The following is a 16,908-nucleotide window of genomic DNA, read 5'->3' as shown; positions in this document are numbered from 1 at the left end:
ATATAACGTTTGAGTCATTATAGATATCTATGATCTGTTTTCACCTTGGCCAGGGGTAGTAAAATTTTCTAAGTGCCATAGAGTTCCACAGCATCTACCATTTATAAAGTAGGGCACTAAGTTTGCCTTATAAAATTTATAAAGCGCGATTACAGGGAGTTGGAGCATATAATAATAATTATTATTATTTACCAAGTGATCTACGTCAAAACTGTATGAGATCCTATGAAAAATATGTTTAAGACAATTGTCATTTATTATTTTTAATTGGGTTACATGTTTCGATCACTCTGGATAGTCTTCAGAGCTAAAACAAAGTAAAACTAGATATTTACCATCTCACATTTTACAATAAGTAAAAAAAACAAGCATTGTACGTAAATTTACAACTTGCCTAAGTAGTTGCGTCAGCAAGCCATCTTGTCTACTGAGAAGCACATATTATGACATTGTGTTTTGCAACTGCGGTCAGTATTTAAAAAATAGGTATATATTGGAGGTAAGGGGGTGGAGGGAATGGGAAATGGAGTGAGGCTGACTGGGGGAAGGGAAAGGAAGCAACGAGGGGATGGTGGAGATGTCATGAGTTTAACGAGAGAGGTCATGCCTGTAATATGTATTTGTATAAAAATTGTCGTTGAAACACTAATAGTGTAGAACAGTGGAGCAAACTCAGATACAGAGTGGGCGAGAATGGCAAGGGAGTGAAAAAAAAGGGGGGGGCGCAGGAGGGAGGGATAGTGGCCTGGATACAGGCTTAACAAAGGCAGGGAGTGGCTTGGATGCTATAGGTTTAACAAGAGAGGGTCTTGCACTCAAAGTTATTTCCTCCGAATCGATTGTTGGTTCGTTCATGAGCATTAAAATCTTCGTCTGCTTTTTACTCAAATCTGAATGTACTCTCCTCTGTTACAAAAGGCTGAACTGAAATTACGATTGCAAGCAGCGCGTCTAGTACACAAATTTCCATAAACACAAAACTAACTGGGGTTAACTGTACAAGAAATTAAATCACAATTGTTACTCGAAAACCACTGTCAAAATCAAACTGTGCACTGCCCAAAAAAATAATCAGAACACTGAAATTACGTTCATTGTTATGAAACACATTGTTCACTGGCCCATTAAACGTATGAATTATAAAGAAAACGATTATAATTTTCTCAATGGAAACGTGAGACGAGAAACGAAAGAACCAACAAAATATGAAAAGAATCTCACCAGCAAATTACAGCACATTCAGCAACAACAGAACTGCATGAAGAAATCGCTCCAGCAAAAATATTTTAAAGCAAAACTAAACACATGGGAGAAAGATTTTCTCATACAAAAAAAAAAAAAAGCTTCCTACCTGAAGTGAAAATACTAATCCATCCACTATAAAGACAATTCTGAATTTTAAATTCTTATTTCCCAAGAACATAAAACTCACAGATAACCAGAAACTATACAAAGGTTTTACAGGGCAAGGCGTTTACGATTATGCAAATTGAAATGAATTAAACAGTAGAGACCTAAACTGAGGTGGGGAGTGTGGTGTCACCGCTAGACACCACACTTGCTAGGTGGTAGCTTTAAATCGGCCGCGGTCCATTAGTACATGTCGGACCCGCGTGTCGCCACTGTGTGATCGTAGACCGAGCGCCACCACACGGCAGGTCTAGAGAGACGGACTAGCACTCGCCCCAGTTGTACGGACGACATTGCTAGCGACTACACGTACGAAGCCTTTCTCTCAATTTCCGAGAGACAGTTAGAATAGCCTTCAGCTAAGTCCATGGCTACGACCTAGCAAGGCGCCATTAACCATATCTGGAGAGAGTCTCACTTGTATTATCAAGAGAAATGTACCACAATGAATTAAAGATAAGTATACGAGAAGCTCCGTTCCTTTCTTTATAGCATTCATTAAATATCCTGTTTCAGACTTAACGCCAGTCGGCGTGTGTGTACGCGTGCCTTTCGGTTACCCGTCACTGTGGACTGGCTGCCTTGTCAGTCCACTACAGGGAGGTGGGCTGTTCTGTTTCAAGAATCGCTAACGTTATCAGTACGTTCCAGCAAAAATTATTACCTTAAAAACATCTCTATAATGCTAATCCATTCTGTCTGTTCCATAAATAGTGCGTCCGTAAGTCCTTCCATCAGATTAATAATTCCTAACAATTTTCTTCAGGAAAATCCTCCCCCTATACTAAAAGTTCTGCAAAAAGATGTGCAACACTCGACTGCTCTTCGCTCTACAAATGAGCCAAAGATACAGAAGTTCAGAGATACTGCTGACACTACTGTATGACAAATATTCCACAGATATTAGACGCACCTCTTATCTGTTGGAACATGAAATTTACATTCTTCTGAAACTACCCGTAAATAAAAGTCCAGTTGACCTATAGATGTCCATCTTTCAGTACTAAAATTGCAAAAAGCCAATAATGGGAAAAACCTTATGCTAAAATACCAGAATGGATGCGTAAAATGGCTCTGAGCACTATGGGACTCAACTGCTGAGGTCATTAGTCCCCTAGAACTTAGAACTAGTTAAACCTAACCAACCCAAGGACACCACACACATCCATGCCCGAGGCAGGACTCGAACCCGCGACCGTAGCGGTCTCGCGGTTCCAGACTGCAGCGCCAGAACCGCGCGGCCACTTCGGCCGGCCGGATGCGTAAAACTGTAAAAGGGGATAAAATAGTAGATTATAAATGTGGAAATTAAGTGGCGGGATTTGAATTAGTATCTGAATATATTCAAAGTGTGAACCTTTGAAAGTCTGAAGTCATAACACCTTACTCTGAAAGCATAAAAATAAAATTATATAAAGTTTTTTTCGTTAAAATATTAAAAGTATAGGCCTAAAACAATGGATGTATAAATAGTGAGAGACATAAAGATCGTAAAATTACGGAAGTGGGATTACGTTGAGGACCTAGAACTGCATGAAGTGTGATTAAATATTACGAAAGTAAAAAAAAAAAAAAAAAATTGAAGTTATGGAGACATAAAAAATATAAGACAATAAATAATAAAAGTGAAATTATATACGGAAACAAATGTTTGTTAAACCCATAGCATTCCCACCACTATCCCTCCCCCACCCCCCTCCCGTATCTTCTTAGCCCACTCTCAATACCCCTTCGCTCCATTTTATAATTTCAATATTTTATGGTGTTTACATTTTAAATTCCCATTGTTCTACACTATTAGTTTTTCATCGAGAATTTTTATATAAATATACATTCTATAATTTTAGCATGATCTGTACTGCTAAACTCATGAAATCCCCTCCACCCTATCTCTACTTCCTTTTACTTTCCCCATTACCCTCACTCCCTTTCTCCTTCCCCCTCCCCTCTACCCCCCCCCCCCACCTCTACACTTATTTAAAACACTGACTACAGTTGCAAAACATAATACTCTGATATATGTTTCCGAGTAGACCAGATGGGTTTCGGATGCAACTACTTAAGTAAATTCTACGTAATGTACAGTTCCTGGCTTTTGTACTTATTGTAAAATATTATATGATACGTATTTGGTTTTACTTAGTTTTGGATCTGAAGATGAGCTAGAGTGGTCGAAATATGTAATCTAATTAAAAATGTGCAAATGAGATGAAACAATAAATGAGAATACTCTTATCTAAATAGTTTCTGAACCTCTCAAGACGATTATCTCAACTATAGTGATACTAAAATTGTTCTTAGAGCCCCTACCATGAATTCGAAACTCCCACCAGGTTGATATCACTGATTTAGAAACAAAGACCAAAGGGTAATGCTTAAATCATTAGCTATTTAGGTATAAGAATCAACTTCGATTTTTTAAAATGGTACAACAATACTTTTTGGCATCAACAAAACACATGTGTATAAGACAAGTTCAGTGAAATAACTCTTTTGTAATGTCTTATAAGAACACTAAATAAAAATACATTGGACACGGAAATTTTAGCCTTGTTGTTGTTGGCATTTCAATTGTGCTATATCCCATGTCCCATCATTCAAATGGTAGCAACAACACAAGGATAGCTACATTCACTGTACTTATATTCAGTAAAATCTTGTCAAGGGTATTATAGTTGGTGAAATTGTGAAGACGTGTTCGTCTTTAAGGAGCCAAAATTTATTACATTGTGCCTACGATAAAAAAGCTGCCTACGCATAGTAAGCTGTGTGCTACGGCAGACTCGTTATTTTTCAAGACGGAGTTCCAACCAGGAAACATTTTGTCCCGGCGCAGTGTGACATCGAACTTTGAGAATGGTGATGTCAAAGCTTTTTCGGATTGCGTTTGGTATCCTAATTAATTATTTAACTCATTACTCATCAGCGTAAATTGGGCTCACGGGCTGTGTATAATGTACGGTATTCCGGCACATTTCCGCAAATGGCTTCTCCTTTGAAAAACTTCCAGTTTTCCGATGCGCACAATATAAACTTACGTCACCACGGGCGCAGGCTGTGCGCTCGCTTTACACGGTTGGCTAATGGGCCGTGTAACTAATTACGATACCGCACTCAGTTCGAAGAAGCTTTAGACCACCGTTCTCGAACTTCGACGCCGCACGGTGCCGAAGGTATGCAATTAAGGGCAGCGGTTAGCGCTTGAAGAAACTATGAGATTGCAGTTCCGCACAATCCATTAAGCGTTTTTTATGTTCTCGGGATATGTAACATCCATCATCGAATACGTGGCGAAGAATACTTGCGTCCCCAAATGGCTTACTACACAGTTTTCTGGCGCTCTCGGACTGAACAACATACACTCCTGGAAATTGAAATAAGAACACCGTGAATTCATTGTCCCAGGAAGGGGAAACTTTATTGACACATTCCTGGGGTCAGATACATCACATGATCACACTGACAGAACCACAGGCACATAGACACAGGCAACAGAGCATGCACAATGTCGGCACTAGTACAGTGTATATCCACCTTTCGCAGCAATGCAGGCTGCTATTCTCCCATGGAGACGATCGTAGAGATGCTGGATGTAGTCCTGTGGAACGGCTTGCCATGCCATTTCCACCTGGCTCCTCAGTTGGACCAGCGTTCGTGCTGGACGTGCAGACCGCGTGAGACGACGCTTCATCCAGTCCCAAACATGCTCAATGGGGGACAGATCCGGAGATCTTGCTGGCGAGGGTAGTTGACCTACACCTTCTAGAGCACGTTGGGTGGCACGGGATACATGAGGACGTGCATTGTCCTGTTGGAACAGCAAGTTCCCTTGCCGGTCTAGGAATGGTAGAACGATGGGTTCGATGACGGTTTGGATGTACCGTGCACTATTCAGTGTCCCCTCGACGATCACCAGTGGTGTACGGCCAGTGTAGAAGACCGCTCCCCACACCATGATGCCGGGTGTTGGCCCTGTGTGCCTCGGTCGTATGCAGTCCTGATTGTGGCGCTCACCTGCACGGCGCCAAACACGCATACGACCATCATTGGCACCAAGGCAGAAGCGACTCTCATCGCTGAAGACGACACGTCTCCATTCGTCCCTCCATTCACGCCTGTCGCGACACCACTGGAGGCGGGCTGCACGATGTTGGGGCGTGAGCGGAAGACGGCCTAAAGGTGTGCGGGACCGTAGCCCAGCTTCATGGAGACGGTTGCGAATGGTCCTCGCCGATACCCCAGGAGCAACAGTGTCCCTAATTTGCTGGGAAGTGGCGGTGCGGTCCCCTACGGCACTGATAGGATCCTACGGTCTTGGCGTGCATCCGTGCGTCGCTGCGGTCCGGTCCCAGGTCGACGGGCACGTGCACCTTCCGCCGACCACTGGCGACAACATCGATGTACTGTGGAGACCTCACGCCCCACGTGTTGAGCAATTCGGCGGTACGTGCACCCGGCCTCCCGCATGCCCACTATATGCCCTCGCTTCAAGTCCGTCAACTGCACATACGGTTCACGTCCACGCTGTCGCGGCATGCTACCAGTGTTAAAGATTGCGATGGAGCTCCGTATGCCACGGCAAACTGGCTGACACTGACGGCGGCGGTGCAAAAATGCTGCGCAGCTAGCGCCATTCGACGGCCAACACCGCGGTTCCTGGTGTGTCCGCTGTGCCGTGCGTGTGATCATTGCTTGTACAGCCCTCTCGCAGTGTCCGGAGCAAGTATGGTGGGTCTGACACACCGGTGTCAATGTGTTCTTTTTTCCATTTCCAGGAGTGTAATTCATGACAAATCCCTCGACACTTGCTTCATTTTCGCTGCCTTCTTCTTGATACGATTTGGTATGGATAGCTGACTTTTCTTTCTTTGTTGATAGTTTACTCCCCTTGCCGTAGACCTTTCAGCGTTGACACCGAAAGACATTTAAAACATATTCAAAAGTCATTTAAAACCTTTATATTTTATAATTTAAATAGTCGATGACATGCTTTGAGTTTTACTTACGAGGTAAAAGTCGATTTCTTTGGTGATTACAGAAATAAAATTTATCTGTGCTGCCGTTTGAGTTGGTGCCGATGGTGGTAAATCATTTGGCACTACTACGGAGTAGGCCCGAATAAGTAATGGAGTTTGTTAATTTAGAGGAACAACTAAGCAGTACGTGTTGACGGCTATGGTGGGGGAATGTTCCGATCGCTTTGAAAAGTCGTGGAATGGGAAAGATGTGTGTTAAGTGCGAGCTAACATCCCAGTGATGTTTGGGATCACATGCGGTTCCTCTTCGTCGAAATGTCTTGGCTCAGACTCGTCTAGGGATTGAACCGCACGTGTCGCATTACACGCCCTAAATTAGACACTTGTGACCGTTTGGTTGAATTGTCTGGCTGATGGCAAGTGTGTGAAATTGTACGAACCATTCAAAGTTAATATAACATTTAACAACAGTAATAATAATATCGGGAGCTAAATTAACGACCGATAAATGATATAGGCCACACAGTTGCGATTTGGTTAGAATAATGTCTATTCAGAAAGCAAACTAATACCGAAAGTGGTCGTATTTAGAGTTACTGTCACACTTGAGCGCATATCCATTTAACACAGTTCGATCATTCACAATCTCATCTCGAAACACAAGTCCAACACTCCACCCCGTTATTTACACGAAAAGTTAAGAGTTCAAACCAGGCTCATGGCTGCGTACCGCTCAGAGAATAAGTCCCGCGATAACACACGACGTGAAATTTTCTAGGTCGTTTCACTTCCTAGCTACCTAAAGACCGACTGTCCGCTTTAGCGTCTCAATCCGAACCGTGTCTAGACCAGAACTGTCCTTCTCCCCGTCTCCGGCCGCATCCCCCGCTTACCGAACATCGTCGCTTAACTGACTAGGGCAGTTCCCTTTCCTGAAGCCGTCCATCTGATTGGCTACAACTTATTCTGTATTATTTAACATTTTAACATATTTAAATAATCAAAGCTTGACCACTTTCACGTTCTAAATAAACTAACAATAATATCCATTACATAGTAAACGTTAAATTCATTTACATAAAGCCAATTCAATTTTATTCATAACTTTGAATGTCACGGTCAATAGCCCTGCACCAATGTGCTTTCTGATAAATAAATAAAGGACAAAGTAACTATTATTCACTAAACTTTACAACAAATATTCTGTTACCTAGTAATTCAATAAGGTGCCATGCTGTCATCTTTCAGTGTATTTTGTGTGGAGGAAATGATGATCTGATACTTAAGTGAAAATACTGATAATTTAAAATTACTGTATCTTTTAAACAATTGAAGTTACAGACTCTATATTTACAATATTTGTCACTTTACTGATGCGCTCCTACATGAAATGTCGATCGTTAAGATCGACCAAAGCGCTCAGATTTTAGCATTCAGGTATTTTTTTACAAAACTTGTGAATTTCACTTTAACAGTAAATCCTAAACTATTATAATTATGATCAATATTCAAGTTTTATTAGGATCTCCATGAAAATCTATGAAGGATGGTAGATTAAAATTATTGTGGCTTCATTCCCTGATTTGCTACAGAATTAAATAGTTTTCATAAATGTTTCCCTTTATGGCCGATCTTATGTCCGCCATATTTAACACTGCTACGTCTCCTTGGCCACAAAAGCCTTCTACTGGGTTTCTCTATAACATAGGTTCTCGTCTATCTCACTCGCACACTACAGCGTTTGGGCCTCAATAGGCTATAGACGCCTGTGAATTTCCCCATCTCGTGGCGAACCTGCGCTCTTTGTGGCACACGGTGTTGGACGATAGGGCTCGTTTCACAATTCCTGAAGGCTGACTCTTTCGGCCACATATTTAAATGAGAGCGAAATGTTCGTTAACTCACATAAGGATGTCAGACTATTAAGCTGATGGGGTCAGAAAGTGTGGAAAGAGAAGTTTTGATATGGAGAGGGAAATAAGTACTCTGTTAAAGCTGGAAGTATTTCTTGACCAGACAGGGCGCCGTCGTTTAAGCGGTATTGGGATGGGATGTGGAGAGTGTGTTGGTGAAAGATTAGGACGAAGAGCTCGTATAAGTTTCAGAACGACATACATTTCTCTGGAAAAGTTCAGGACGAAAGTAACTTCCATATGATGCTCCACTCCCAAGTAACATAGCTTGATAAAACTTGAACCATGCCTACAGTATAGTACAGAAGGTAATTGGAAGAAATACTCACTGTGACGAACAGAATTCACACTGTTATTCAAAGACAATAATGACACTGAAGTCAAAGTGACTTATGATGGTATCCTGGACATTACAAAAGGCGGCGTATGATTTTTCGTAGTGTGTGTCTGATCACATTGGATGATAGTTCTTCCACTGCGACGTCTATCACGCTGGGCATGAGGTTGGTAAGGAGGTACAGTGATAGGGCGTTCCATTCCTCCAAAAAATGGTGCAAATGACTCAGAGCACAATAGGACATAACATCTGAGGTCATCAGTCCCCTAGAACTTAGAACTACTTAAACCTGACTAAGGACTTCACACACATCAATGCCCGAGGCAGGGTTCGAACCTGCGACCGTAGCGGTCGCGCGGTTCCAGACTGAAGCGCCTAGAACGCGCTTGACAGTTACTGAATGGTCACTGGTGCATGTGGTCGTGCTGCAGAATGTTTCCCCAAAGCATTCCACACAAGCTCGATGTTATTTGAGTCGGAGGAACGCCATTCGCGATCATTCGCCGAATATCCTCTCGTACCAAGACCTCGTACACAATTCGATGCGGCCGCGCATTGTCATCCGTTAAAGTAAAGTCGTCGCCGAATGCACCCCTGTAAAGACCCACATGAGGAAGGAATACATTGTCACAGTAATGCTGAGCGGTGGGAGTACCGTTTTTGGTGATCTGGAGAACAGTACGTCCATGGGCCATTATACCTCCCCACACCATTACACATGGACCACAGAAACTATCATGTTCGTCAGTGCGGGACATATCGTCATATAGTGAGGGGTGGGAACACAAAACACATCCAGGAAATCATTAACAACCTTGTAGCCAGCATGGAATGCCATTGCAGAGCATGCGTCCCGCTCTCAAGAATCATGTTGCACCTTTTGTAGTGTCCAGAGGAGCATCATAAATTGCGATGAGTTCCATGTAATTATTGTCTTCAAATAAATGAGTCATTTCTGTTCGTTTCACTGCATATTTCTTTCAGTTACGATTTGTATTATACCTTAGCAGTTCTTTCTAAGTTCCGTCGAGGTATGCTGCTACCTGTGAGTGACACATTGTCTGAAAGTTATTTTCGTCCTTAATTTTTGCACACCAGTAATTATGTAAAATAGCGTACAACTGGGAAGAGAAACTTTGTTGTCACTCCTGGAAATGTCGCGACAGCGTGGACGTGAACCGTATGTGCAGTTGACGGACTTTGAGCGAGGGCGTATAGTGGGCATGCGGGAGGCCGGGTGGACGTACCGCCGAATTGCTCAACACGTGGGGCGTGAGGTCTCCACAGTACATCGATGTTGTCGCCAGTGGTCGGCGGAAGGTGCACGTGCCCGTCGACCTGGGACCGGACCGCAGCGACGCACGGATGCACGCCAAGACCGTAGGATCCTACGCAGTGCCGTAGGGGACCGCACCGCCACTTCCCAGCAAATTAGGGACACTGTTGCTCGAGGGGACACTGAATAGTGCACGGTACATCCAAACCGTCATCGAACCCATCGTTCTACCATTCCTAGACCGGCAAGGGAACTTGCTGTTCCAACAGGACAATGCACGTCCTCATGTATCCCGTGCCACCCAACGTGCTCTAGAAGGTGTAATAAGTCAACTACCCTGGCCAGCAAGATCTCCGGATCTGTCCCCCATTGAGCATGTTTGGGACTGGATGAAGCGTCGTCTCACGCGGTCTGCACGTCCAGCACGAACGCTGGTCCAACTGAGGCGCCAGGTGGAAATGGCATGGCAAGCCGTTCCACAGGACTGCATCCAGCATCTCTACGATCGTCTCCATGGGAGAATAGCAGCCTGCATTGCTGCGAAAGGTGGATATACACTGTACTAGTGCCGACATTGTGCATGCTCTGTTGCCTGTGTCTATGTGCCTGTGGTTCTGTCAGTGTGATCATGTGATGTATCTGACCCCAGGAATGTGTCAATAAAGTTTCCCCTTCCTGGGACAATGAATTCACGGTGTTCTTATTTCAATTTGCAGGAGTGTATATATGTATCGTCAGAGACAAAATTTATTATCTTCGGTTACTCAACTGCTGTGTAATAGAACCACACACAAAACCTACAACTTCTTATCGCAAGTTATATGCCGCAATATTTAACAGATTGTGAATGACATTTGCGTTCTGTACCACATCATGCATAATGGTGAGGTGAGGTAGGCTGCAGAGTGGTGCAGCAGCAGCCGTTGTTGGAAAGGCGGACAGGTGCAGAAATTATTTGCGAACATTGAAATGTGGTAAACAGAAGTTTTGGTTAAGTTGTAGCTTTCTCCAAATGTTGTGAAGAAGCTTTACAAAAGAACAAATAGTCCAGCAATTACAAGAAGATAACTAAGAGTATCGTGCAGTATGAGGCTCCCACTACTAATGCATGAGCCAACTGTCGAAGACTGATTGAGGCTGGGCTGCGCAGCTATCAGCCATCTTATATTGCAGCAGCCGAGGACGCTCTTAGTCGGAGCCACTGAAGACGTTCGTCTGCAGGTGCGCATCACTGGATCCGCTCAGTCCACGCACGACCACCATCGGCGCCTGTCAGAAACGAGCGTTTCTGTTGCCAACTATCAAATACCAGTGGGGGTGGTATCGATCTACGATACCCCATCTCTCCCCCTGAGGCGGAACGAGCACTTTATCATTATGGGAGGTACGGAGGCGAGCGAGTGTGCGAGGGCTTACTCCTGTTCAGTACTACAAACACGATATCATCATAACGCGCCTGTGCATAGCATACAAAGGATTGTACCACAATCTAAGAGAGAAATTAAAGATTAAAATAACTTTTCCAAACTTCGTCAGTGTATGCGTCAGTATATTAAAGTTAACATAGTGAAGTCTCAGAATGATCAAATAGGTATGTTTCACTGAATATATTATTTAAAGAAAAAAATAAGTGGCGCTAAGTAATGAAGCTGCAAAGCTAAATACTGTTCAGATGGTGCAAATGTATGTCACAATCAAAAGTTACAAGTCTGAACTTGATCAGAACAGTATTTCTGTCAAAATCAGCGTTTTTACGAAAAATTGAAGGTATTAAATGTTAGACCGAGAAATTTGAAAATTCTTTATTATACTCAGTTTTATCTGAAAGCTTTATATCTGTGATACCAGTAAGCTACCTGTATTAGTTTTCAAGTTATTTACTAAAAACCACATTTGAAACGAACACGTCCTTATTCATAATATTTTAAGTACCACTTGTATTTGTTATAAAAATTTCTCATTACAGCACTCGATGACGTTGATGAAACAAAAAAGTTATACTAAGTTCCAAGACGTTGTTGCAAACAACAACCATTACAAGGGATGTTAAAGAGAGAGCTCAGAGGTCATGTTCTACTGTCTGGTCCTTTCTAAAAATTCTAGCCGGTAAATTTTAAATGCTGTCGAGCTAAAACTATTTCAGTAACTAAAACAAACGTAACTCCATTCAGATAAAAATTAACAACATAGTAAATTGTCAAACAACAGAGATATTAATTAATGTTTGTCCGAAGAATGAGTCATTTAGAGACTGCTGTGCCTATGACGTTGACAGCACATGTTCCGTTTGACGGTTCGCTGTGCCCACACATAAACTCAGCCACAGTTGCAGTGGTAAGAGACACTTCACTACTCCAAATGAGTAGGTCAATATTGGTATAGCATAAGTATTTATAGCTTTTGTCTCGTTTCTTGCTGTCAATTCTGTTTTCAGTATTTTTGTTAGTCTTTGTCTATATTTTTCTTTTAGTTCTCCTTTAATATTTGTATTATCTATTCCTATTTTTCGCCTGTATCCTAGATATTTATAGGCATCTGTTTTTTTCCATCGCTTCTATGCAGTCGCTGTGGTTATTATTATTATTATTATTATTATTATTATTATTTCTTTACTTTCTCAGACGTTAAGTCTGGTTGAGAATGGAAAGTGACGCGGACCTTGATCAAGCGTCACTTCCTATTAACTGTACGGTATGTGTTATATTGCATTTAGGAACTTTCGGGTAATTGAACATGTATCAATAATTACGGATTTCTGTAGTTGTATATATATGTTTGGATGTAGCTGTATTGCATTGATGTACTGGTGGATATTGTGTGGTATGACTCCTGTAGTTGATAGTATAATTGGTATGATGTCAACTTTATCCTGATGCCACATGTCTTTGACTTCCTCAGCCAGTTGGATGTATTTTTCAATTTTTTCTCCTGTTTTCTTTTGTATATTTGTTGTATTGGGTATGGATATTTCGATTAGTTGTGTTAATTTCTTCTTTTTATTGGTGAGTATGATGTCAGGTTTGTTATGTGGCGTTGTTTTATCTGTTATAATGGTTCTGTTCCAGTATAATTTGTATTCATCATTCTCCAGTACATTTTGTGGTGCATACTTGTATGTAGGAACTTGTTGTTTTAAAAGTTTATGTTGAAAGGCAAGCTGTTGATGTATTATTTTTGCGACATTGTCATGTCTTCTTGGGTATTCTGTATTTGCTAGTATTGTACATCCGCTTGTGATGTGATCTACTGTTTCTATTTGTTGTTTACAAAGTCTGCATTTATCTGTTGTGGTATTGGGATCTTTAATAATATGCTTGCTGTAATACCTGGTGTTTATTGTTTGATCCTGTATTGCAATCATGAATCCTTCTGTCTCACTGTATATATTGCCTTTTCTTAGCCATGTGTTGGATGCGTCTTGATCGATGTGTGGCTGTGTTAGATGATACGGGTGCTTGCCATGAAGTGTTTTCTTTTTCCAATTTACTTTCTTCGTATCTGTTGATGTTATGTGGTCTAAAGGGTTGTAGAGGTGGTTATGAAATTGTAGTGGTGTAGCCGATGTATTTATATGAGTGATTGCTTTGTGTATTTTGCTAGTTTCTGCTCGTTCTATAAAGAATTTTCTTAAATTGTCTACCTGTCCATAATGTAGGTTTTTTATATCGATAAATTATTATTATTATTATTATTGTTATTATTATTATTGTTAGTAAGTTATTGTATTTTGTGCATGTGAACTTTTACCGAATATATCAATCAGTTAAAACTCAAAACTTATAGTCATATTTCCTGACCCCGCTGAGTAAATAGCAAATAAGAACATTTACTTTCAGTGAGCACAACGAGTAATATGGACTTGCAGACTGGAATTATGGTCAGTATGTTCTCCATCGTTTTCTCACTGACCACAAAATTATTTTTCAGGCTCTTGAATACGATGAAGGTATGTGTAATCCATGCACAAACAATTAAAGAATCTTTTGCATGACGACGAAACGAGAATCAAAGACCAGTATGATTATTTACCCACTGCCCCACACCCTAAAACCTCCTCACCACCGCCGTGTAATGTGGATAAGCAAACGACGATGGTGGGAAGGGTTGAGGGCTGGATGCACGTGCGATGATTCGATGGGAGCCGAAGCAAAGGCTGGTGCCGAGATCCCTGGCTAAAGCCGGGAACGCCAGCTAAAAAAACCAGGCAGAAGGCGTACACCCACATCCAAAAGTGCTGCAGCAAATGAAGATGGAGGCATCTCGACGACTGCAGAGGGATCCGAGGTGGCATGTGGGAAGCCGCCGGGAAGGGTACCCTCCGCCACACACCAACAGGTGGCTTGCGGAGTACGGATGTAGATGTAGATGTAGAAGAGTGGCTCATCCTCAGGTGGTTTTGACTGCCGAGATGGCCACTACCGTGAATGGGCGTCAACTTCCATTGGCTCCAGGACTGGCGCCGTTGGTGTGGGGTCCCCAGGAGCTGGAGGGAACGAGGACTGCTGCGCCCAGGGAGGCACAGAAACTGAAAGCACAAAGCCTGTGGTAGGTCCATGCAATTCACATGGACGAATTTGATTACCGTGGCTTCTCAGGAATCGTTTTGGTCCCTGGGGTAAAATTTAGTACACCCAGGAAGTAATACAATGGTGCCACGCTCCTAGTGTCTCTGTCCGCCTTACAATCTGTAAGCGATCGAATTGTTAGCGTGATAAGTTGCCTGACTGGGTACAATGGACGCTGCCCACCGAGGTAGGTGCAGCAACTCAAGCAAGGTACGCCGGCGCCGTCCATGTAACAGCTTGTAACGAAGCATGGTTGCCCACTGCTATCCTGTTTTGGTTTTACACTCCTTCAGTAACATAGTTAAGCAAGGAACTACTCAGATTCCGACTACAGATTCTGTGGCCTGTAGTCTCATAGCACAGAAATCAGAAATAGCTTAAATAAAATTCCCCTCGTAAAATCTATTATTTCAGTACATTCTAATGTCTATTCTGAAAGTAATGAGCTAATTAGTTTTATTGGAAATGCATCCTATTAAAAGTTATGAACAATGACGTATATTGTGCAATACATATTAAGTAAAATTCGAGTGAGCTAATAGATCGAATTCAGCTATAAGACTTCATCCAAAAGAAAGCCTAAATTTTGCTGATTCCAGCAAAGTGTTTAAATTAACCTAAAGTCTATTAGTTAAATAGATATTAAGACTTGAAATCTGTAGCCTGTATGACTTCCAGCGCCAATTGTGACCAAACTACTGAATAGTTCCGAGCTCTGTTTTGATACTTTTGCTACCTATATTTTTCTGCGTAAAATGACTCCAGTCTCAACTTTGTAAGTGCATTAGTTAAGAATTAAGTAAATTTGAATAAGTAAAAATTATTGTTCAAGAGGGCTGCCATGGTTATAAGTCGCGAATTCCCACTGGGGATGCATAAGTTAGTTATGCGTATTTAAATTGATACAGCTCACTCATGTTATTTAAGTAATAAAACCCAATAGCTTAACTTCAAAACCAATTAGAAAGGATCATTTTAACCCTGGGAAATTATAAACTATAATATATCAACAGAAATAGTCAAATATTCAAGCACTCGTCTACATAAGGTCCGAGCTGGTGCAGTTCTCAGTTAGTTCTCGGTCACACTCTCATGCAGCAAAAGTGCGGCAAGTCGGTGCCGGAATGTGATGTGATCATACTTGAAACAGAAGCTTAACTTTTCCGGTCGGTACCAAGAAAATGTAATTGTATTCGGCTTTGAACATTTTACGCCTATTGTGAACATTGTTAAAGACTGGAAGTTTTTGACCTACCTAATGTGACGATTATTAAGTGTAAGATGCCTGGTCACCTCGAATATTGTGTGTGTGAGTGATAACAAATAAATCGCACTGTGGTTGTCATAAGTGTTCAACAATGAATACGGTCTTGACTTTTGATTTTGGAAAACATAATCTAGGATCCTGGCTTTTTAATTGCAGTGTGATTTGGGTGAGACGTACGCAGCTACCGAGAAGACAATATTGAACAAGCAAAGCAAGGTAGATCAGGAACACTGCGCACTATCTACTGGGTGAGGAAATGTTTCACTACATCCGGTTGTGACGTGAACTTTAAGTGGCACTAATACAAGGATTCAGCCCGGCACGTTACAGCCTCCGCCGCCGATGATGTGTCGCGTGCCTGGGAGCGGTAGGAACACAACACCGTCACCGTAGGATTGGCGTTCAATGGTGTATTTATGATGTATCTGACGCTGGAGGCAGTGCAAAAAATTTCAAACTCGGCAGCAACAAACAGAGGTCCACTGTCAGTCACAATCGTTTCGTACAATCCCTCGACTCGAAAGATCGACGACAAGGCCTGGATTGTGGAACGAACCGCGGTAGAGTGCATAGGTCCCACGAAGGGAGATTCATTGAAAGCGTCAACTATGAAGAGCCAATGCACATACATCTACATCTACATCTACATTCATACTCCGCAAGCCACCCAACGGTGTGTGGCGGAGGACACTTTACGTGCCACTGTCATTACCTCCCTTTCCTGTTCCAGTCGCGTATGGTTCGCGGGAAGAACGACTGTCTGAAAGCCTCCGTGCGCGCTCTAATCTCTCTAATTTTACATTCGTGATCTCCTCGGGAGGTATAAGTAGGGGGAAGCAATATACTCGATACCTCATCCAGAAACGCACCCTCTCGAAACCTGGCGAGCAAGCTACACCGCGATGCAGAGCGCCTCTCTTGCAGAGTCTGCCACTTGAGTTTATTAAACATCTCCGTAACGCTATCACGGTTACCAAATAACCCTGTGACGAAACGCGCCGCTCTTCTTTGGATCTTCTCTATCTCCTCCGTCAACCCGATCTGGTACGGATCCCACACTGATGAGCAATACTCAAGTATATGTCAAACGAGTGTTTTGTAAGCCACCTCCTTTGTTGCTGGACTACATTTTCTAAGCACTCTCCCAATGAATCTCAACCTGGT

Source organism: Schistocerca nitens, chromosome 6 (assembly GCF_023898315.1).
Source record: "Schistocerca nitens isolate TAMUIC-IGC-003100 chromosome 6, iqSchNite1.1, whole genome shotgun sequence".
In the NCBI taxonomy this organism is placed as follows: domain Eukaryota; kingdom Metazoa; phylum Arthropoda; class Insecta; order Orthoptera; family Acrididae; genus Schistocerca; species Schistocerca nitens.
Note: the sequence above shows the minus strand (reverse complement) of the source record.